The 25,555-nt window shown below is 37.8% G+C and overlaps 1 protein-coding gene across 7 annotated transcripts in view; it reads right to left on the reverse strand.

Moving 5' to 3' along the window:
* The window catches only part of SMAD2 (SMAD family member 2), an 83,306-nt gene that overhangs the window by 34,278 nt on the left and 23,473 nt on the right, over positions 1-25,555 (reverse strand). The window lies entirely within an intron of this gene.

The raw sequence follows: 25,555 nt of genomic DNA on the forward strand, positions 1-25,555 counted from the left end.
CATTCTAGAGTGTTACGAATCTGAATTTAAACCTCAGAAGGAAAGGTATACAGCTTACTCTTCAGCCTTTGAAAATAATCCAAGGAAAATTATTAACAAGAGATTAGATTCAGAGGCAACTCTGCTCCTATGAGAGTAGAATGAAGATTTCACTAAAGTAATTCTGACACTGACACAGAACCAGAATCTAAAAGAGAGAAAAGCTTAAGTTGTGCTTTTATTCAAGCCTTGAAATAAATCAGAAAATAATCAACATTATGTTCAGAACATGCAATCAATCAACAGGCAGGCCAACCTAGATCCCAAGCCTAACTCTGCCACTTTCCAACTTGCATATTAAGGTATATTTAAGCCTCAGTTCTACTGTTTATGGTAACATCTCTCTCCACGATTGGAAGGTTTACTTAAAAATAATAAATCTCCTTCTAGCTAGCAAAATTTTTGCTTGCTTATATAAGAAAAAGTATTTTTTAAAAGCATCAATTTATAACAAAACACAAAAGCACCTGGAATAAATGTAAGTACAAATGTGGCAAAACTATACAAAGAAACATTTTCATTATTACTGAAGAACACAAAGGAAACTAAGCAAAGAGAAAAACGCATTATCTTCCTATTCAGGAAGACAACATCATAGTGACATCAATTCTGCCGAATTTATTATTTGATACAATCTCAGTAAAAAGCTCAGACAAAATTACTCCAAATATAACATACCAAAATAAGTAAGAATGATCAGGAAACCTTTAACAAAGAAGAGTAGAGAACTCTGAAACACAATATAAATTCTCAATGGAAACTGTACACAATTAGCAAAAGAGTACACGAATAAAACAAAATAGAGGTTCTGTCTGTAGAGTAGCCTTAATTAGGCAAACCCTCCTTCAGACAATGACGACAGCCTCTGAACAAAATATAATAAAATCAACCATTTGAAAATGGTAGAGAGGGACCAAAAGGACAACATCAAAGGGAAGTCAAACCTTTGCGAGAGGGGAAAGTGAATGAGATGCATTTATGTGGCCCTGTATCCAAGGATAGCCCCACAGTCTAAGCTAGGCAGGGCAACTAGACCTTAAGCAGAAAACCACAGTTTTACTGACTTGCACAAATAATCAGAGAATGGATCTGGGGCTGCCAGAGAGGCTGAAAAAAGAAGAGGAAAAATCCTATAAAGAAGGAGTCATGCGGGGGAGGGGGGGGGGATCAAAATATGAATGTGAACTCTGCCCAAATCCTCGACTGATTTGTCAACTATATACATGGGGGAGACTATGTGGCCTGCCGAAAACCTGCATTTGGAAGTCCGGAAACACCAAGTGCTAAAATCTCAACTGTTGCTTTTACATCAGAGGCAGACAGTCTGGACTATGAGGCCGACCAAAACTATCTGCTAGAACAAAAATCAAAACTCTTCAGAGGAAGATAACAAAATTTAGTCTCTACAGTATTTCATCCCAAATATCCAGTATAAAAAGCACAAATTACTAAACATATGAAGAAATAGGAAAATGTTACCCCTAGTCAAGAGAAAGAATAGCCAATAGAAATAGATCCTCAAAATCCTAAAAGACCAGGATTTTAAAGTAACTACTGTGAACATGTTCACAGACTTAATGAACAGACAGGAATCTCGCTTGGTGATGAAAACTATCAAAATGAATCAAAAGGCCATTCTAGAACTGAAAACTACAAAATCAAAAATAAAAAATGAACCTGATGGTTGGAGAAGACACAACAGTCAGTCAATTTGAAGATGAGTCAATAGAAATTGTCAAAGCAGAAGAACCAAAATAAAAAAGACTGAATAACAAAAAGGATAGTCTCAATAACATGTGCAGTTCTGAGAGGAAACAAGAAAAACCGGAAAAAAATACCTGAAATGATAATGCCTAAAACATCTTCAACTTCAGTGAAAAATTAAACTGATACTTCTAAGAAATTCAGTGAATAACAAGCAGTTTAACTACAAAGAAAATCACACTTGGGCACATCACTGTCAAAATACTTAAAAGATAAAAAGAAAATCTTCAAAGTGGTAAGAATTACAAAACTCTTGGCACAAGGACTCCATCTAAACTCCTGCACTAAGACACTTAACTAAGCTCTAGCATGGCTTCTAGGAGCCTAAGGCCAAGTCCCTCATAGGACCCAGACCCTTTTGAGCTCCTGTTTGGAAAAGGTCAAGGTGGCCAAAAGAAGTTACCATTTGTTCCAACCAACACTTGTCCATAGGCCCCTGACTTCCTTTCCTTAGAGCATTTATTTTGAAAACTTGCACTTGTCAATCCTTTTCCTGTCTCTTTGAGATGTATTATGTGTCTCCTACAACTCAGGAGTGTCTTTCTCAAGGACCTGAAATCCATTCCTTTGAAATGTAATCAGTCACCAGAAAGGACAAGGCCTCTGTATCCCAGGCTACCCTCAGAGAGAGGGTAGAAGCCTAACTTGAGAAATGCCATTTAGCAGACACAGATGGCCACACTGACACTGACCAACCAACCCACTAACCCATTTTTTTTTTTTTGGTGACTTTTCAGTTCCCTAACTCCGTTCAAGCCTCTATTCATTCCCGCTGCCTACTCTCCTATTCTCCCAGTCACCTCTGTGCAAATCAAAACTGAGCTCAGCTCTTCTCCTACTATTGTGATTACTGAATAAAATCTGTTTTTACCACCTTGAAACAGTACCTGGCTTTAACTCTGACAGCAGCTGGAGTAGAACAATCCACATACACAGAGCCATGAGCACATGAGTAACAATTTCTCATCAGAAACAGAAGCCAAAAGACAATGGGACATCTTTAAAGAGCTGAACGGAAAAACAAACTCAACCTAAAATCTATACCCCACAAAAATATTCTTCATATAGTAAGCCAAAACAAAAATATGTTCAGGTAAACAAAAATTGAGAACTCATTTGTAGCAGACTTTGCCCAAAGAAATGCTAAAGGAAAGTTCTTCAGGATAAAGAGAAACAGCAACAGATGAAAACTCTCAATCACTGAGAAAAATTAAGAGAACTAGAAAGTATTAAGTATGCAGGAAAATGTAAAAGACGATTATTTTTCTCTTAATTTCTACAAAAAGGAGATGACTGGTTACAGCAAAAATTGTAACTCTAAAAGTATGTGGATGCAATTTGTAGGACAACAGCAACAGAAACAAAAGGACGTGTTAGAAACAGCTATACTGTCACAAAGCTAAGGATTCATACTGTCATTGGGAAAGCAACCCTTGCCCCTGAAAAGGGGAAGAGACAGAGAAAAAATGCATATAGAAAATTAAAATGAAACACTAAAAAATAATTAACCTCAAAGGAAGGAAGGAAGAAAAGACGACCAGATGATAATAGAAAACAAAGAATAAAGTGTAATGGGTAAAAGGGTAAATCCAACCACATCAGTAACAATAGATAAATACACCACACATTCCAATAAGCAGCAGACACTTGTCAGAATGAATACAAGATATAAAACATCTACAAAAAAGATGTATACCGATAAGCTGAAAATATCAGAATGGAAATACACAATTCATGCAAGCAATAAGCTTAATAAAACAGAATATCAGAAATATAAGACTTTAACACTAAGAATATTATCAGAGATAACAACAAATTTCATAATAAGGTCAATTCATAAGAAGACATTAACAATCCTATGTGCATCTAAGAATACAGTGTTAGGGGCGCCTGGGTGGCTCAGTCAGTTAAGTGTCCGACTTGGTTTTGGCTCAGGTCATGATCTCATGGCTTCATGGGTTTGAGCCCCAGATTGGGCTCTGCACTGGCAGAGTGGAGCCTGCTTGGTATTCTCTCTCTCTCTCCTCTCTCTCTGCCCCTCCTCCACTTGTGCCCTCTCTAAATAAATATAAATACAAATACAAATATAAATACAGTTTTAAAATGCATGAAGCAAAAACTAACAGACCTAAAGGAAGAAATGAACACATCGACAATCAGAAATTTCAGTAACTCTTTGGATAGGCTGCCAAAAAGAAAAAAAAAAAAACCATATATCACAGAAGAGCTGCACAATCCTATCAACCAACCATTTGATCTAAATGACATGTACAGAATCCTTTTCAAGTGTACAGGGAACAATAAGAAAAAGAGATTGTATGCTAGGGCCATAAAAAAAGGTCAATTAGGGGCACGGAGGTGGCTTAGTCAGTTAAGCAGCTGACTCTTGACTTTGGCTCAGGTGGTGATCTCAGTCATGAGATTGAGTCCCAAGTTGGGCTCCATGCTGGGTGTGGAGCCTGTGTAAAATTCTCTCCCTTCTCTCCCTCTGCCCCTCCCCTGCTTGCTGCACACTCGCTCTTTCAAAAAAATTTTTGAAGGGTCAATTAATTTGGAAATTAACAACATACTTCTAAATAACCCATGGGTCAAAGAAGAAATCACAAAATAAATTAGAAAATACATGACAATGAATCTACAGTATAAGAAATTGGAGAGGGGGTGCTAAATCTAAAGTAATGATTAAAGGGAAACTTACTGCTTAAAAACTATGTTATAAGGAAGAAATACTTTAATGACGTAATCAACAATGATATAGTTCTAATCAGCACTGTACTGGAGGTCTTAGCCAGTGCAATACGGCAAGAAAAAGTAAAAACAAAATACTGGAAGGGAAGAAATAAAACCACTTTTTTTTAAAGCCAAATTCAAAGAAACAGAGAGCAGAATGTTGGTTACCAGGGGCTGGAGAGTGGGAAAAATGGAGATATGCTGGTCAAAGGATACAAACTTTCAGCTATAAGATGAATAAATTCTGCAGATCTAATGTACAGCATGGTGACTATACTTAACAATACTGTACTATATATTGGAAAACTGTTAAGAGAACAGATCTTACAAAGTTCTCTCTCCCTCCACAAAAAAAGGTAATGTGAGGGGATGGAAGTGTTAGCTAACTTTATTGAGGTAATCATTTTGCAGTAAATGTGCATCAAACTATCACACTGTAAACCTTAAACTTACATGTTATATGGCAATAATCTCAAGAAAGTTGGAACAGAAACCCTGCTTTTGTGGACAATAATATAATTATTTATATGGAAAATCTCTGAAGCAACTTCTAGAACTCATTAGTAAATTTAGCAATGCTACAGAATATAAGGGCAACTCATAAAAATCCATTATATTTCTATATGCTAGCAATAAACAATTTGAAAATTAAAAAATTTAATTCCATTTATTATAGTGTCAAAACCAAAATATTTAGACAAAAGGTTTAATGCAAGATATATAAGGCCTGTACACTAACATCTAAAAACTTTAAAGAAACCTAAGTATACAAAGACCTACCCTGTCTCTAAAGATCAAATGACCCAATATTAAGATGTCTATTTTCCCTAATTCCCTGATAATATTGGTCTATGTTTTTTCAAATCCATCCCAATCACGATTTCAGCAAGATACTTTTATAACAATTGACAAGCTGATCAGAAGTGCAAAGGATCTCGAATAGCAAAACAATCCTGAAAAAGAATTACTGATACAACATGGATGAGATTTATTTATCTCGGGAAGACTTAGTTGGCTGAAAGAAGATGAACATAAAAGACTAGACACTGAATGATTCCATTCACATGAAGTTCTAGAAGGGGGGAAAAAACCAAACTGAAAGTAAAAAAAAAAAAAAAAAAAAAAATCAAATAGTGGTTGCCTCAGAAAAAGCAATGGGAAAGATTATGAAAGAATGTTCTGGGTGATGAAAATATTCTTTATCTTGATACCCTGTACATGCATTTGTCAAATCTAATCTTATTTAGCACTTATGATTTATGTACTTTGCCATTCGAAAACTGAACCTACAAAAACAACAACAAACCAAAGAAAAATCCCAAAAGAACTCAATGAAACTCAAAATGGAAAGTAACAACACACAAATATTCATACAGTAATTTAGTATATGATAAAGCTCCCTATGAACTGACAGGGAAAACTCACTAAAATATCATACATATTAAGTGCAAAAAAGCAAATACAGTATGTATAGTAAGGTACCTGTTAAAAAAAAAAAAAGAAAAGGACAAATAGAAATATCTATAAGTATTTGTGTACACATACAGGAAACACACACACACACACACACACACACACACGAACAGAGGTTATCTGAGGTGAGAAGGAAGGCTTTTCAATGTTTGCTGTTTGTAGGTATGCATGCATGTATGTGTATGTATAAATGTATACGAATTTTTAAACCACTGAATATACTGCCTTTTATGATGAAACAAATGAAACAAAAGAAAATACTGCCACAGAATTAAATGCAAGTCAAGTCATCTTGACATTTCTATAAAAAGATCTGCTTCTAACCTTAGTTAACTAAGCGTAAGTACAGATTGTTATTTCCTATTCTGTGTCATTTCAGCTCACTTTGGGCATCGCTGCAGGAGACGATAAAGTGCCAGCTGGAGCCCTGTTGATTCTCTTCTGGCACAATGTCTTCTCTCTCTAACATGGACCTTTGGAACCCATTTTCTTCTACATGCATTTATATCAACAGCCCCTTCCTAGCCTCCTTTTGACTTCACTATTAATTCTTTCGGTTTGCCTACCAAACCAGGTCAATTTTTAAGACCAACCGGAGTCTAGGGGATTTAAGTCAGGCAAGTTTTAATCACCCCCTTTCCTTAAACATTGGTTCTTTATAACCACATGTTATTTTTGCCCATAAGACCCTGAGCTCCCAAAGATCTCTGCATACCTACCAGCTAGTAACAAGGTACTGGTGACTAAATTAGTATTTTTATAGCATAAAAACTGGATCACAGGGGTGCCTGGGTGGCTCAGTCTGAGTATCAGACTTCGGCTCAGGTCATGATCTCATGGTTTGTGAGTTTGAGCCCCGCTCTGACAGCTCAGAGCCTGGAGCTGCTTTGGATTGTGTGTCTCCCTCTCTCTCTGTCCCTCCCCTGCTCACGCTCTGTCTCTCTCTCAAAAATAAAAAAAAACATTAAAAAAACAAAAAAATTAAAAACTGGATCACCAAACTCCTAATCATACTAAAACATCTATTTTAAGTAACAGTGCAGAAAAATGGCTCTCTCAGATTTTCAGTTTGTTAATAAGGAGTGGCAACTTGTAATTGCAAGTATTGACAGTTCCTATAAAAATGTGAAAAGAAACAAATGCAGGAAAAATGTTAAAGAAATAGCACTGACGGTAACAACTACATAAAAGATCTTTTACACATTCCCTATTTCAATAAATCTAGAATGTCACCTATTTAAAATACATTATTTTGTGTTCCGTGAAAAAGAAAAAACTCTTCTAATTTTACTTACAAGATCCATCCCAAGGTGAAAACATGGTCATCTTGGAATCCATGAAATATGGACTAACAATTACCTTCCTGAGTTAGCTACTGCATGTCAGGTACAGGTAAGACTTTTAGTATTATGGACCTTATAATAACCTGCAAGCTATGTATTGCCATTTCATTTTAAATTAAAAAAAAAAAAAAAAAACTCAGCCTCAGAGGGAAAATAAAATAACAAGGTCATACACCTAACAAGAGACAGGGCCAGGATTCTAGTCCACATCTTACCAAACAACGCTCTCACTCTACCAAGAGCTTTCTAAGCTTTTATTTAATACCAACTTACATCAGCATTTCTAGGACTAAAGCCTACGGATACCGGGGCATCTCAACTACAGTACTTGCAAGGGTGTGTCTGGTTCCCACAGTAACTTTTTAAGTTACATTTTTATTCTGAGATAATAGTAACTTCCATATCCACATACCCTGGGATATGGGTCACCAGGATAAGCCCCAGTCTTTATTGCTTTATCACCGCAACGTCTGGGTTTGGATCTGTTACAAGCACCTCAGCACCAAGGGTAAATAGATCGACTTAACGTGCAAATGATGACGTCACACCAGAAAGGCCAAATGGTATCAGGGTGTGTGCTACTTAAATTATGTTTCACAGCAGTTGTAGAGAAAAGAAGTAGGAGAATGTAGCAACACTGGGCACGTGGCAGTACACTGACCTCCTGAGAACTTTAGTCACGGGTGGCGTGCGGCACCACAACCACAATGGAAACAGAAAACCAGTATCAACAGAAAAACAGCATCATTCATTGAACCGACATCAGAATTTTCTTGGTTACAGAGCTCGGTATACGTAAGCCTTCTTTGATAGGCTTAAGTTTACACTACATTCTGTTTCTATATATTTAAACAATATTAAGGGAAGCCACAAGAAATGTCTGTACAGTACCTGAATGTGAAAAGCATCTACTGGCACAACATTAAACTATTTAGGAGTAATAATAATACAGGATAGATCCGAGAATGCTAAACTAATAAACCGACTTGAAGTCATATACCCCAAAAAAGTATAGACTTTTATTATTATCATTATGACAGCACTATCCCAGACACATCCCCTCAACATTTCCTTAATTTATTTGACCATCTGACTTCAAGACACTCTAAAAACTCTTAAGTATTAAAAAATACCAAGCTAAGTGGCTAAAAACATGAACATCTCAGATAAATTCTGCCTGACCAAAGTTTGATATTGTTCACTAAAGCAATTAACATAGACTGTTGCAAACTATGTTGAAATTGGATGTAATAGACCGTAAATCATCTACAATGCTGTCCCTGCATCAATACACAGACAGATGAGCAAGCATGCCCATGTAAGAATCTCATGCAAGTCCTGCAGTCCTTTGTATGCAACACAATTTCTTAAAGGCAGATTATCCCCTATCACCTGTGTGAACTTCCCGCTTCTACAGATTGAATTAAAAAAAAATAAGTTGGAAAAGTTATTAAAATCATTAGGACGCTAAAGTGCCAAAAAAGTCGTGTGACATACAATGTATCAATGATCACAGAACAGCCAGATTAGCTAGGTTTACTTGTTAGTAAACACGGCAGAAATTCCCAGAATTTCCCTAGTAAACTTTTACCGTAAATATCAGTAAAATTAACACACTGAAGCTTTTCTTCACCTAAGAATAAACCAGCCTTTGAAAACTGAAGTTAAAAATTGAAATCTAGTGTACAATTTACCAACTATATACATGCAGAAGTATTTTAGGTGCACATCTCTGTTAACAATTTACCACTTTGGTTCCAAAAGACATTAGGTTTGTTAATTAACTTACTGTATTAAGGACATGTATATTTATTGATTCATATACCATGAAGTATTACTGTTCTTGCCTTATTTGCATGATTTACTGATGCAGCTCAACTACCACTGTCAAAAGCAATAAACCTCACTGTTTTACCAATTTATTATTTTTCATTACCTTCTTGCCTAAAGAGTGTATTTCTTCTACAAATCAAGAGGAAGAATCCAGGTTGTCATAGTGGAAAGACTACAAGGCATGCTGAACACACTGAGTGACATTAAAGGGGGTAACAAATTAGGCGTATGATATCAACAAAAGAAACTTCACTCGAGGCTCCAGCTCTTGTTTACAGATGTACTCATGACATACGGACTTCCACGGAAAAATCAGAAACTACCCATCCATAATTATTTCTACTTACAACACAACACCCCTTCCATTTCATATAGGACTAGCGAAGACTAAAGTGTGTGTTTTAAATAGCTCAGGAATCAAGAACTGATCATTGTAACAAAAAAAATAAATAAATAAAGTCTTGGGGCGCCTGGGTGGCTCAATCAGCTCAGGTCATGATCTTGCATCCAGTCTGTGTGTTCGAGCCCCGCGTCGGGTTTTGTGCTGATGGCTCAGAGTCCGGAGCCTGCTTCGGAGTCTGCGTTTCCCTCTCTCTGCCCCTCCCCAACTCATGCTCTCTCTCTAAAATAAACTAAAAAAGTTAAAAAAAAATTTTTTTTAAATAAAGTGTCTATAATTACACATGCTATACCTCTCTGTGTACGTCATCATCACTATACAGTGAAGAGCTGAGAAACAGAAAAAAAGAAAATGCCTACCTCCAGATAGGTCTTTTGCCTTCCTTCTATCACCAAGAAAGGAGCATTAGGAACACTCTTGTCCTTAACAAATCAGCGAAAGGTCCAAGTAAACAATTAAGAAATTTTCATTGGCTACAGAAAACTTAAGACATTACCAACACTTATTTTAAGTACTTACTATGTACCTGGCATATTCAAAGAACTTTACATATACTATCTGATTTATACTCCTATCAACCCTATAAAGTTAACAGCACCATTATTTTTCAAATAAAAAATTGTGAACAGTTAAATAAGCCAAAAGGTCACAGAGCTATTGAAATAAGAACCAGGACTTACATCCATCCCTGGCTGGCTTAAGAGCCTAAATTTTTCATGGTACACATTTCTGCACGATGATGGTATAAATGAACAACCTCAGTCTTTTAGAGGACTATGTATTGACTGTATTTTCTTATTTTCTGTATCAATACCCTGGCATTGGGGGCCTTGATGGGGAAGCTGCTAATTACACAGCTAACTCTTAGAGGTAACAAGAGACTCTCTAGTGAGTGCACCTCTCTTACATAAAAACTAACCATTCCAGGGACCATACCCATTAACTGTTCTTTCAAACTCTCACACATCATGCCAATATTCCTCCTGCCCTAAATCACCCTAGGGCTAGGTACTGGACAGCTAGGAATGAGCCCTACAGTCCAGAGCCTGCCAAAACTATTCAAACTATCCAATCCTAATCTCACTCAGCATACCTACCTGGCATTGCTCATTACTTCCCTGGAAAACTCCAACAACAGTTCTGGGCTGTCCTCAGTCCTTGCCCCTCTATTTATCAACCCATCTTATTTTTTGATATATTAAAAATTAAGTTGCAGATATTTCAAATCTAGACACTTAAACATGCATACGTTAACTAGAATTCATTGCTCCCCTGTGGGCTTTTTTGAGGTAATATTTATGGAACGTGAAACTCATCTTAAGAGTGCCATCTTGTTTTATCAATTGTATAAATGGGTTAACCCTCAACCCTGTCAAGAACATCCATCCAGAATGTTCCTCAGGCTCTTTTATCAGTCATTCCCTGCCATCCCCTTTAGCATCCTCAGAGGCAATCATGGATCTGTGGATATTTTTTGCCATAGCTTTAATCTCTTCCAGAACTTTTATATATGGAATCATACAGTATATTCTCCTTTGGATCTGGCTTTTCTGACTCAGCATTAACGATTTTGAGATTCACCCATGTGACAGCAGTCTACTCTTTTGGTGCTGAGTTTTTCATTACATAATCAATTTTTTAAGTCATTTTTTACTGATGGTTCGGACTTGCTGCCAGATCCGGGATATTATGAATAAAGTTGCTATGAACATTCAAGAAGTATGTGCTTTTTTGTGGACATGTGCTTTGTCTTGAGTAAATACCTAGAAGTGAAATTCTTAGAGGTCACTGGGTAGATGTGTGTTTAGTTTTAGAAGAAACTACCAGACCTTTCCTCCCAAGTGGGTAGTACCATTTTATATTCCCTCCTTCGATCTAGGAGTTTCTGGTTGTTCCACAGCCTCACCAACATTTGGTGTGGCCAGTTGACTTAATTACTACCATTCTGGTGGTTCTGCAGTGGTATTTCAGAATGTTTCAATTTTCACTTTCCTGATGATTAACAATATTGCACTTTCCACTGGTTTACTGGCCCTTTGTATATCTTCTTTGGTGAAGTAGCTGAATCTTTTGCCCATTTTCAAAATTAGGTTTTTATCTTTTTCTTTTTTTTTTTTTAACTGTTGAGTTACAGAAATTCTTTATAAATCCTGGATACAATCCTGTCAGAAATGTTTCTCAAATATTTTGTTCTACTTTGTGATTTGCTTATTCATTTAACAGTGTTTTTTTTTTTTTGAGGAGATCCCTTTAGTACCGAAGACTAATTTATCAAATTCCTCCCACAGCTTTCTATACCCTTAAAAAAAAAAAAAAAAATCACACTAACCTTTGCCTATCCCCAACTCAAATATATTTTTCCAGTAGAAGCTTTTAGATGAGAACTATGATCCATCTAGAATTGATTTTTTGAATGGTGTATGGGTGGGGTCAAAGTTCATTCTTCCATATGGATATCCAGTTCTTCCAGCATTATACGTTGGCATAGAATGCTGTGGCATTTTGCAAAAATCAAATAACCATGTTTCTCTTTGGAGTTATCTATGCTATCCCATTTATCTACGTTTTTATGCCAGAACCACCCTGTACTGATTACTGTGGCTTCATGGAAAGTCTTGAAGTAAGAGAATTTAAGTCCTCTAACTTGGTTTTTCTTTTTCATGATTGCTTTGAATATTCTAGGCCCTGTGCATTTCTATGTAAACGTTAGGGTAAGTTTCTACATTTCCACAAAAACAAAAACACCTTTTTTAGGAGATGAATTTGAATCACACTAAATTGGAAGAAACTGACGATGTTACTGAGTGTTCCAACTCATAAATATGTCTGTCAATTCCAACATGTAGGTCATCTCAGAGCTGGTCTCCACCGGTTTCCTGTTGAAACAACATCACATTTTCTTTGTTCTTCATATGTTGAGTAATTTGGGACCGTATGCTGGACACTGTTATTGGTGTGATAAAGATGCTAGATTCTGTTTTATTTCTCCAGTAAGTCTTACCTGGTTTTGTTCCAGCAGGCAGTGATTTGTTGGCACTCAAACTGCAAATTATGTCTTTGAAGAAGTCAAATCAGTTTTTTACCATTAGCTAGGCTGCACTAAGTCTACCCCACATATGTGAGGGTTTAAGGGTCAGCCTAGTGATTCTGGTGAAGTTCTTAAGCAGAATCTGGGATTCTTGCTCTGTTCCGTAGCTTTCTCCTTGCTAGGATTCTCCCCTTACTCTTCAGTCATTGTGGTTGTTCCAAACTCTGACCTCTGGTTTTTCAGGACAAAAAAACAAAAAACAAACCCACAGCGGGTTTTCGATTGACATTTTGGCTATCCTGCACATTCTGCATGGATATAAAAAGCTTATTAAAAACAGAAAATTCACCCGTTCTTATAACAGTCAAATCCCCTCCAAAATATGTGTTTTTGTTTACTTTCTAGTGCCTTATGTTTTTCTTTTTATCTTGTGCAGTTTGTAATTGTTATCTGAGGGAGTGTCATTCTGGTAAAAGTATACCTGCCTATACAAGAATTCTCAATTTGTCTTTAATTTCCCTCAGGGTTTTGAAATTTCAGTGTAGAGATCTTGTGTCTTTTAAAAAAAGTGTATTTTAATTTTTAATGATACTACTTTTAAGTCTGCAACTATTCATAGCATTGTTTTAATATCACTTCCATTTGTTTGCTATTAATATTTACGAAAAAGATTGATTTTTATACATGGGACCTGTAAAGTGCAGCCTTGCTAAATTTACTCATCTGCTTCAGTAGCTGTTTTTTAAACAGATTCCTTTTAAAAGGTTTCTTACATAATCATGTCATCTACAAAATGCAAGAGTTTTGACCCAATCTTTCAGATCTTTATGCCTTTTCCATTTCATATTCCACTGGCTAGGTCCTCCACTAAAATAATGAAATGAAATGAAGACACAAGAGTGGACATCCTTGTCCTGTTTCTGATCTTGGGAAAAAACTCTACTTTATGATTAAGTGTATTCTTAGCTGTCAGTTTTTCTTCAATGACCTTTATCAGACTGAGGAAAACTCTTTACATTTTAGTTTGGTGGGGGTGTTTATCATGAATGGATGAATTCTGTCAATTACTTTTTACCAAGTGAGGTGATAGGTTTTTGATCCTTTGTTAGTGCAGTGAATTACACTAATTTTTGAAATTTAGAAATCAACTTTGCATTTTGGGGATACATCTCACCCATGATGTATTCTTTTTGTGTATTGCTGGAGTGTATTTTGTGGTTTTTTCCCATCTAAGTTCCTGACAAATATTAATCTATCAATTTTCTTCTTTCTTAATTATGGTGGCACCATATCTGTCAGGTTTTGGCACCAGGGTTATGATGGCCTCATAAAATAACTTTTTTTCTGAGTTCCTGTAAGACTGAGGTTATTTCTTGCTCCAGTGTTTGAAATTACCAGTAAAACCACCCATACCAGGAGTTTTCTTTGTGATAAAGATTTCAATTACGAATTCAGTTTCTTTAATTGCTATAAGGCTCCCCAAATTTTCCACTTCTTCTTCCATCAGCTGGGGTAACATTTTTTAAGGAAGTTGACCATACAAATTTAATAGCATAAAGTTATTTACTAAAGTGTATGCATATTGTGCTTTTAAAAATGTCTGTAGGAAGTAGCAGAAAGATACCCCTCTCATTTCCAACAGGTCATTTATGTTCATGGCCTCTCCCATCTTTCTCGTCATTAGTCAAAGAGGGGGTTGCCAACTTTTGATCTTTCTACAGAACCAGCTTTTGGTGTTGATAATTAATTCTGTCCCTTTTCTAGTCACCAATTTCTTATTTTTATTATCTTCCCCTTCTACTTACTCTCCACGTTCTTTGACCTTTTTTTATACTTTCTTAGATAAAGTCTTAGGTAACTTTTCTAGTAGTTATTTAAAGCTAGAAATTTCCCTTTAAGCACTGTTTCAGCTGCATCCCACATAACAGATATGCTGTAATTTCATTATCATTTAATTTGAATTATATTCTAACTTCTCTCAGGGTTTTCTTCTAAATAACCCATCGGTCAAAGAACTGTGTTGTTTAATCTCCATACTTTAATAGATGTTTTATCAGTATTGATTTCTAATTTCATTCTGTTGTTGGCAGAGAATATATTCTGTCGATTTCAATCTTTCAAAATTTACTGAGACTTGTGCCCTGCAAATAGTCTTTCTGGTGAGGTTACCATGAGCACTTGAGAAGATGGTGCATCACACCGATATTAGATTCAGTAGTCTACAAATATCAAGTCAGTAGTTAATAGTGTAACTTAGATCTTCTGTGTCTTTACTGTTTTTTTTTTTTTTTTTTTTTTTTTTTGGCCTAACTGAACTCTCCACTATAAGTGCGGATTTGTGATTCTGATCCATTAATTCTATCAAGTTTTACTACGTGTATCACGAAGCTTTTTTATTAGACAGCTACACGTTTACATTTATGGCTTCTTGATGTCAGCACTTCAGAGATGTCATTTTACAATGTACATATCAGCATGAAGACCTGACACATATATCACTTAAGCTTCCAACAACCCACGAATTAGGCCCTGTTAACCCCGCTGGACAAAGGAGGCAACAGAAGCACCAAGAAAAAGGAACATGTCAGACAGCCAGTTGTATTCTTAATTATCGACGCTAGTCTGCTTCTTATATAGTTATTAAAAAGAAGTAATAAAAACATAGCAAGACAAAACTAAAATAATAACAACTTTGGTACAGTATCCCAGAGAAGGAAAACATTCGTAGATTATCCGTAATTATAAAAACTAGACATTTCGTGCCAAGAGTTACTTTCTCAAGAGAAAAGAATTCTTTAGACAAGTAAACTGGCACAGCCACTCACAAATCAACATAGAAGGAGACAAAAGAATCCCTAGAATCAAAGTTGATACTCTTCTTCTTCTCTGGTTTTGGTAGCGCTCTTCTTAGAAGAAGGACCAGGTAAGGATTGGAAAATTACTTCACCTTTACCTCTAAATGCTATGTTTAGAACACTACTTTGAGACTCTGCCACATGTTTCAACTGCCTTTGAACACCGTCTCCCACACAAAGAAAACAGTCCCCACCACAGAAGTCCCTACAAATGATTTAAATATCAATTCTAAAAATAGTCGCTCACATATTTCAAGTTCATCCAAAAACAAACTTTTCACTTAAAAAAAAAAAACTAACGATAAAGTGGGCTCGGAAGTATTCATTTAAATAATGTAGCTGATGGATTTTCTAAATTCATTTTAATATATATGTTGCTTTTAACAATTTAAAAAAGTATCATAAATGACCAAAAAAAAAAAAAATCCCAACAGAAGATGTAAGTAACATACCATTCCAATCTTTTAAAAGATTAAATGCATAAAACGAGGATTGCAATACAGAATAGAATTCTGTAAAAACTCAACTTTCTAAGTCATACATTTTTGTGATGCTTGTATTCGGGTGTAAAGAAAGCTTTTTTAATTTGACAATTACAAAAATTAGCATTCTACAAAATAAAAATCAAGTCACATTTGTATCACACTTTGAAGTTGACAATATGCTTTTACATGTAGAAGTTAAAATGCGTAGGTAATAAAGATAAATGTATCATTTATAAGTGTTAATGCAAATTATACAAGCCATCACATAAAAACTATGAGGAAAAAGTTCTTTCTAGTTACTTAAATTATTTTGCCTCAGAAATTTCTGTTCGGTATCTACTTCTGAACTTTCACATTGTCCTGAACGCAAATATAGCCTCCCTTCACCCCCTCTGGCACTGGCCTGGCAAACTTGGGAGTAAATCAAATCAGGGAGAAATTATATCCTCTTACAGCCATATAAAGCCATTACAAATAAACCAAATTCAGAAAAGAAAAAGGTACAGGGTGAGGGGGCTAGTCAAAAGTCTTACATACTTCTGTTCTAATGTAAGCATTATTCAGGATCTCAATTTTCGAAGAGCCTGAAGACCACCACTGCACAGGGCTTCCCATAACCACCCAAAAGCAGAGCTAAAGTTGGATTCTGAAAGACTAATCTAACTGTTTGGGGAGGGGGGCAGATGGTGAAAGAAGAAAATTTGAATCATAATAACACAGTCTCTTTGGAAATAAAGCCTCATTGGATAAGCTGACTGGTATCATGGTCAAATATTCTGTGTTTGGAAAAGACGTTTTATGTGTTGTGCAAATGGCATACAATGCCCCTCCATTCTCCTCATACATTCTACCCATCGCCAGCACCACTAAACTTGTATTCCCCAGTGTTCACCACAAGAACATAGAGCGCTTGCCTGACAAGCCAGACTAGGTGGACTCCGCCCTCTCTCACATCGTTTCACCCCCAACAAGCCGTCATCCATCTGCTCTCCCGGCTCCTGCATGACAGTTCAGAAAGAACCCGGGGCTGTTGTAGTCATACCCAGATATATGGAGTAACAACAGATCTCTTTTCATAAACTAACGTTTTACCTCGATCTAAGTGAAAACTTCATCCTACCAATTTTGCTAACTCCACCTCCTCCGGGACTCCCCAGCTGTCGTTAAGGGCCCCGTAACAGCAGGAAGAGGAAATTTTTGAGGAAAAGGGAACAGTCTCATGGGGCTGATCAGACTGAAATCTGATGTGATGGTAACGTGGTGGTCAGGTCCCTTGAAGGTCAGAAACCCAGGGCTGCCTCTTACCTGCGGCTAGTTCCTAGTGCAGGCACTTCCCCGGCCCATCTGCCCGGGTCACTCTGACTCTCCAGGCTGGGCCTCTTGATCACTTCCAGACAACTTCCACTACCTTAGTAAAGTCTACCTGGACCCTGGGAAAACTCACGCATCTCTGATCCATCAAACCCTGAACATGCAGGCCGTTTTCACCGGGCCTACTCTTCATTCTACTGATGCAGAGGCAGCTCCCTCTGGTCTCCCACTTGGTTGGCCATTTTCAGGAGGAAGTCAGGTACCAGTCTATTTCCCAAACCTCAGTAAGTCAAAGGAGTGAGTTGCCCTGAAGTCTCTCAATATGGATGAAAGAAAGGGGGAATGCCACAGCACATACTATTCTCTCCAAAGAAGTTCTCATATGGGATCCCTCTTACAAACTCCTGCATTTTTTGAATATCTCCTAGAGATGAGTGATGGGTTAACTAGAGCAACACCTGTCTCATGGAACCCCTTGTGCAAGTCCTACATCTGAATGGTAGATAGCACCTCAGTTTTGAACGTAGGTTACTTGCAATCTATTGATCTCAGATCGGGAGTCTCTGAAAACATACCAAAGAATTCTCATTTGAACATACTGTTACAATTCTACTTCCAGTTAAGATATAAGCAGGTCACGGAAGGCTAATGTTACTGTTGCAACAACTAGGGGGAAAAAGATAACCACAACCACAAAAAATTGTGCAAAGACATTGGAAAGCTACTGAAGTAATGAGATCGGGAGGAACTAAAGTTGTAAGAAGGAACCCATCTAGGTGAGCTGAGGACTGTGAGCCATCCCTTCCCAGGGCTCATCTGCAGATTCCAGGAATAGGGTAAGGGTCAGGCTCGGTCTGGGAAGAGAAACTCTACTGAATAACAGAACTTTGGACAGTCACAGGATTCTCCTCCCTCAAAGATGTCTGCCAGATTTTAAAGATGCAATCAATAGGAGGCTCATTAGCCAAACTCAAACCACGGAAGAAAGATGTGAATCTCCCGCAGTGTTTGAGGGAGTAGGTGACAGAGACCTGCCAGGCTTTCAATGAAAATCCCAGGAGAGCACTATTCAAAGAAAAGGTACGAGCCAGTGCTAGACTGAATCCAAATAAATGGCAACTGAGCCCCAACCCTGCTCAACCCCGATCAGATTAAAGCGATCAGCCCCTCCATCCACCTGACATAGGAAAGGTCAAATACTTTTTGTGAAAACCATCATTTGCAGCACCTATAACGCCCTGACGTGCAATATATGGCACACGAGCAAAATTACACGGCACGTAAAAGGCCGGAAAATGTAATAATCACAAGAATGAACAGACAATGATGAAAGCAGACCGAGAGATGATCCAGATATTAGAGCTGACAAACAAACTTTAAAATAACTATTCTAAATAATACAGGGGCGCTCGGGTCGCTCAGTTGGTTAAGCATCCGACTTCGGCTCTGGTTATGATCTCATGTGCACTTGCACTGTCTCTCTTTCTCAAAAAAAAAAAAAAAAATTAAGAATTATAAATAATATTAAAGAAGATTAAGGACAACAGAAATGGATGAAGAATTTCAAATGAGAGTTGGGATTTACAATATCAAAGGAACATATAATAAAACAGAAAAATAAGGTATTTTAAATTAAGAACTTATTAAATGTGTTTAACAGCAGACTAAACAGAGCATAAAACAGGATCAGTAAACACAAAGTTAGGTCAACAGAGAGTATCCAAACTGAAAAAGGGAAAACAAAAGAAAACAAAAAGAACGAAAAGAACAGAGCATAAGAAATATGTGGCATCTAGTCGTTTGAGCCCAAGTACCAGCGAGGATTTAAGACAAGATTGCAGGATATCCTAAACTGGCGTTTTACTATTATTTTCCATCTCCACAGTCCATGTGTGGCGCTTTCTATTTCAGGTCCCTTAGATGGTCGTACGTTTTCTTGTGTACCACTAGTGGGGATCACATCAGCCTGGAAACACTCTACCACAGGACAGGAAAGAGAAGGAGTAAACAGTATGGTTAAACATCCCCAATAATTACAATCCTCCCAGAATGTGGTTAGTGACACAGAAATGGTCTGAGCAAAGCTGGAATGGCTCCAGGTACAACTGGAAACAGACCAAGGATGCCGGCAAAACCAAAGGTGGTTGTAATTTCTTAAATGCCTATTATTTTAGCCAGGTTGATAAATGTATTCTTTAAAGCCGAGCCATTACATTAATGGGACAAAAAACAAGTGGAGACAATGCTTATTGCATCAGGTGTTAAATGTTATATTTACAGACGTTAATTAGTCTGGGTGCAACTCAGTGATTTTATGAAGAGACAAAAGTCCCAGAGCAGGTGGCTGTTTTCCCTGATAAGGTAAGTGATAAAAATGTCCATGTGAGAATATATCATGTACACAAAAGAGCTCTGAATACCAGTGTCCCGCAGCAGGAGCTCCCTCAAAAATCCTAACTGTAAACGTAGGTACCGGATAAAGGCAAAGCGTATTTCCAACTGCGTTTCACAGGACCCTGCCCCTCATCAGAAGTGCTTTCACAACTTAGATACAGAACACATGGAAAATGACAAATTGGATGCTGAGGCTGATAAAAGGTAGCTATTACCCATAATTTCCAAGTTCTAATTCGCATCTATGAAAAGCTTCATTATTCTGACTGATTGATTTTACGACTAAATGCTATAGTGTGAATAAACTAAATTATACATAATGCAATGTCACCTGGCAGAAACTTCGTCTAAGTATAGACAATACAAGTTAATGTCTACAACTCAGTGTAAAGTCCTCTTAGAAAAAAATGGAAGGAAAATGAAGACGCGGATTATCTGTGAATATTACAAATAAATCACATTCATGTGGTTACAGTGTTTCACAATTCACAAACCAAACTCACGTTATTTCAAAGGACCCAAAAATCGTACCGAGGGAGTACTCAGGTAGTATCTACCACCCCTTTTCACAGGTGAAGAAACAGTAAAAAGTAAGTCACATGCCTCAGGATCCACATTCATCCAGTACTGAAGCCGACTCAATGGGTTACCAGACTTCAAATTCAGAGTTCTCTCACACATATTATGGCTGATACACACACACACACACACACACACACACACACACACACACACGCTGACAAGCTGCATATATCTTATGTATGAACGAGGAAAAGAGGGTTATTCTTACTCTCTTCTAAAAAATTAAAAGGAACTAGTTTAAGAAGAACCGAAGGACTAGTTTAAGAAGAACCCATTGCTCGGGTTCAAAAGACTTCTCTTTAAAAATTCTTCCTGGGTTATACAGAGAAGTAAAAGGGTAGGAATACGAAGTTAGAAATCAAAGTTGACAATCCACATTTAAAGTACTCTGATGTTTACAACTTTAGAAGATGGAAAACAAAACCAAAAATCAATAACAGCATTAAAAAGAAACACATTATCCTGGAAGGATACAGGAGACCCAGTAATACAATGATTTCTGAAGAGGGAAAGTGGGTGAGGAGATGGGGACACTTGGGTAGGGGAGACCTTTCCCACCCTATCATACAGGGGTGAATTCTGAATCATGTACACCTTATATTTTGTTTTTTAAGAACGTACTTTTTGTTTTTAAGAAATATACTTTTTGAAGGAAAATACAGATATAAATGTATATGTTTCTAAAGACTGTTAACAAAATAAAAATACGATTACCCTTTAACAGAAAAATTGACTTCTAAGGGTTAAAAAAAAGTAAATAGTTTATGTATTGCCCAAAAGTCCTATTTAAACATATCATTGTGCTGGCTATAAAAATAAAACACATTTTTATATATAAACATTAGGAAAAGATTATAGGACATTCCTTTTTTTAGAGTATCCATAAATAATTTGGTATATTCTCTCTAAAGATTCATGGTTAAGTGTTAACACTTTTACAAGTATGCTTTATCAAGTTAAAGAAATTCCTATTTCTAATTTGTTAACTTGCATAAATACAGAATTTGATAAAAATCTCTTTCTAGATCCATCAAGATGATCAGTGTTATTATTTTTTTAAATATTTATTTATTTAGAGAGTGTGCATGTGTGTGAGCGGGGAAAGGCAGAGAGAGAGAGAGAGAGAGAGAGAGAGAGAATGAATGAATGAATGAATCCCAAGCAGGTTCCATGCTGTCAGTGCAGAGCCCAACGCAGGGCTTGATCTCACAAACCATGAGATCATGACCTGAACCAAAACAAAGAGTTGGACACTTAACCAACTGAGCCACCCAGGTGCCTCAGAGTTGTCTTAAAAATGACTGTGGAGTATCTCATATTAATAGGTTTCCTGCAGTTGAATCGTATTTGCCTTCCTGCAATAAACCTTTCCTAGTCATGATTTTGTGATTTTGTTTTTAGTAACCCTATTTTTTTCTTTTAATGTTTACTTATTTTTGAGGTGGGGGCGGGGGGACAGAAAGGGAGAGAGACACAGAATCCCAAGCAGGCTCAGGCTCCGGGCTGTCACCACAGAGCCTGATACGGGGCCGGAACCCACAAACCTCAAGATCATGACCTGAGCCAAAGTTGAACGCTTAACCGAATGAGCCATGCAGGCGTCCCAATAAATCTATTTTCTGATATTTATTTACAATTTTTGCAACTGTTTTTATAAGTAACACTGGTATAATAAACTTTTCTTGTACTATTCATGTTCAATTCTGGTATAAAAATGGGTTGGTAAGTTTCCTTTACAATCAGAGGTAAGAAAATGAAGGATCAGGATTGGGATTTTTCTAATTCTTTGCTATTACCAACAAAACTGAAATGAACACCAGCAACCTCTGACCATATTCCTATTTTCTTAGGATGACAGATCAAAAATGTGATTATATGGTCAAAGCACCACTGTAGGAAAGCCTTATAATGCACGTCTATGAAAATGAATTCTTCATTCCTACACATTTACATATAATGGATATTATAAAATGGCCCTTTTAGACCTCACAGCCCCTTTCCTTCAACTTCAGAGTTCCCAACCCTACAGCAGTTTAGATTTTGCTTTATTGTAGAGAATATGCATTGGAAGCCTTTTTTTTTTTTTCTTCTTCTGATTGACTCATTACCCAAATATCAAATGCCATTTGAATTTTACAACGGAGTTGTCTTCCATTCCTTGGTCTCAAAAGTGTTTGAGATACAAAAACCTCACAAAACTTTACTTTTATACTATTCAGCTCCTTGCAGCTTGGGAAGGTGACGTTCTACCAATCAATCACTTTGTACCACCACCTTCAACAACAGGGAAGAGGCAGTGACATATATACCTAACCACAGCTTCTATCCCTCCAGAGACAAAGCCATGGAGGCAGAGTAATTGCGTGAGGGGTGGGAGGGACATGAAGCCAGGACGGTTTCCGCCCTAACTTTGGTCCACTCTAACGTTAAAAGAAGAGGGGTCGAGGGGGAAAAGTATGAACAGTCAACAAAACAGGTATCTTAACAGAAAACATTTGCTGTTTTTAAAAATTAAGGGGTTTGTTTCCTGTTCATCAGAGGAACTTGTTGGTATTTTTAGGCTTGTAAAACCCTCGTGTTTTTGTTAACAATTTCCTTGCAATTTTAAGTACATCAACTTACACAGTAAAACCATTTTGTGTCGTATTTTCAATAATTCTGCCTAAACTATGGTTTGGTTTTATCCATAATAGAACTTTCTCACTCCTATTCCTCAAACATTACAGTCTAGATAAGTAAAGAGTTGCCTGAACGTTTAAGGACACTTCGTTAAGAAATAGCTAATAATCTGATATAACTGAAGTGTTCTCCTACTAAAAAATGAGGCAAACTCTATAAAATACACGGCATCAAACCACAGTATTAGAAACTTAGACTTCTTGATGACAACAACCGATATTAACAAATCTACATGTCTTCCAAAAGCAAAAACCAAAAGCCACCAAATTAGACACGTCAAATTTGTGAGCTTCAAAGAACTCTGGACAGTAAAAGAGACAGGACAATGAACCACCACCACTCCACTTTCCCTATTCAGGTAAAAGAGTAAAATAAATGTTTTTTTTAATGATGATAAACCCTAGAAGAACCCTAGAAGGATCTTTCAAAGAGGCTATCAAAAGAAGAATGGGAAATAGGAAAAGAATTCCAAGGTGACCTCCACACATTTCAATCACCAGCTCACCATCCACCGTATCTCCTGAAAGGAAGGGACTGCGCGAGCTCTACTCAGGCTCGGCCCTGTCAAGACTGCCCCGCACCGGCCACTTCAGCCTCCAGCGATGGCGCACAAAACCATGGCGCCAGGTCTTCCCGCACACACGCTCCCTTGGAGGAGCAAGAGAACCTACTCACCAGCCTCCCTGCCTCCACTCCTGCCAGTGTCACGAGCATTCTCCTCACCGCAGCCCGATGCTGTGCTAAGACTCTTCAGCGACTCCACCACCCTCACCCACTCAGGTTCAGGTTCACGTTGTGGTTCCTTATTCCTCACACAGCCTCAGCCCAACCACATCCCACCCCCGATCTAGAGCCTCCCAGAACACTCACTAGTTGGCGCAAAATCCTTCAACTAGAGCCCCCTTACCGTCCCTCTCAAGACCACAGCGCCACTCTGGACAAACCGGGCCTCTCTTGACTAAATCCCTCCCTTACACCCATCAAGATTCAACTCTGGCACCGATTCTAGTCCAGAAGGAAACTTCCACAAGCTGCAGAGTAGGCAAAATTCCTCCCCTCCGGACATAACTCCCTGAGCAAACATCTTTCTTAACACCTATGACACCTCATGAGATTATCTTCTTTATTTTGTCAAGTTTATCCCCCTTTCTAGAAACAACTGAAAAGCAAAGACTGAATTTTTACTCCAGTGAGGAAGAGCCTATCACACACGTAGTGGGTTGTTTACTAAATGTTTACTGAACTGAAATACCAGACACCATACGATGAAAAATTAACAAATGTAGCTTGACTTGTCCTAACTGGCTAATTACCCTCAGCCAAGCCAATTCATTACCAAGTCCCTTCAGGTCTACTCCATCCAAATCTGTCCACTTCACGTGTCGGCACAGCCACCATGCCAGTCCAGCCGCCAGCATCTCGAATTTAGACCACTTTACTAGCCTCTTGATCTCCTTCCTTCCAGACCCACTGTCCAATCACACACACACACACACACACACACACACACACACACACACACACACACTTTAAATTAGAAACCAGGCTTCAAAGTCCTCATTTGCTTTCTGTTGTATTTAGACTAAACTCCACACTTCCACAGTGCCTTACAATGCCCTATATAATCTGACCCCTTCTACGTCTTGTACTCATTTTGTATTCCTCCATTTCCACGGGGCTCCTTTTAAATCCTCCAATACAATCAGCGATTTCTCAGCTGGGTGTCTTTACACTGGCTCCTTCCTCTCCCAGAAGACTCTTCCTCCAGCTAGATGCTACTTCTCAAAGCCCGGTTTGAGGCTCACAAGCCAATCAAAAGCAGCTTTTTTATCCCTCAGTCATTGTCTTCTTTGCACTCATTACCGTCTCAAGTTCTACAATTTGTCCACTTGCTTTCTGCGTGGACCTATCCCTCAGAAGAGCAGGAACTTTGTTTTGGTCACACTGTATCGTATCCCCATGGGTCTAGAAACAGTGCCCTGCACTCAGCAGGCACCCAGAAGCATAAACCAAAAGAGTGACTCTTTGGAAGATATACATGAAACAGGTAAAGTAAAAGAAACGGGTAATTAATTAATCGACTAAATAAGGCAGGAAACATCCTACTGTTAGTATCTGCAAGTAGAGAGGCTGGTGTTACTGGGATCTATTATCAACAAGCATTTGACTGCATTTGCCACACACAGCTCACGGGAAACCTGTGAAGTAGAACGAGGTCACGTTATTTATGCTAGCCTACACGTAGGACACTGCCACAAGTCATTTTAGAAAATGCTGTATGCTGCCACTCCCCAAACCCTGCAAGGCATACGAGTGTAGTGCAACACTTAAAAAACACCCTCTCTGTCAAAGACACAGTACTTCTGACAGTGGTACTTATCGAGTAATTAGATTTACGCTAATAAAACTTCACTCTCTTAAGTAACAGGCCCTTCCAGTACGAGAGGCAGGTAGGTCTCTGAGTGAGGTTCGGACTCCCTAGACATCTAAGAAGCTGCCTCCTAGACTGTTCTAAGAAGCCATGCTGCAACTCGAGCAAAAATTATGGAAGTAAAATTCATCACTGTGTTGGCAGCTTCCGTTAACTCTTTATTGACCATATTTTTGACCAAGGGGAGAAAAAACGGTCAGTCACTGCT

The sequence above is a fragment of the Prionailurus viverrinus genome, chromosome D3, assembly GCF_022837055.1.
Source record: "Prionailurus viverrinus isolate Anna chromosome D3, UM_Priviv_1.0, whole genome shotgun sequence".
NCBI classification, from domain to species: Eukaryota; Metazoa; Chordata; class Mammalia; order Carnivora; family Felidae; genus Prionailurus; species Prionailurus viverrinus.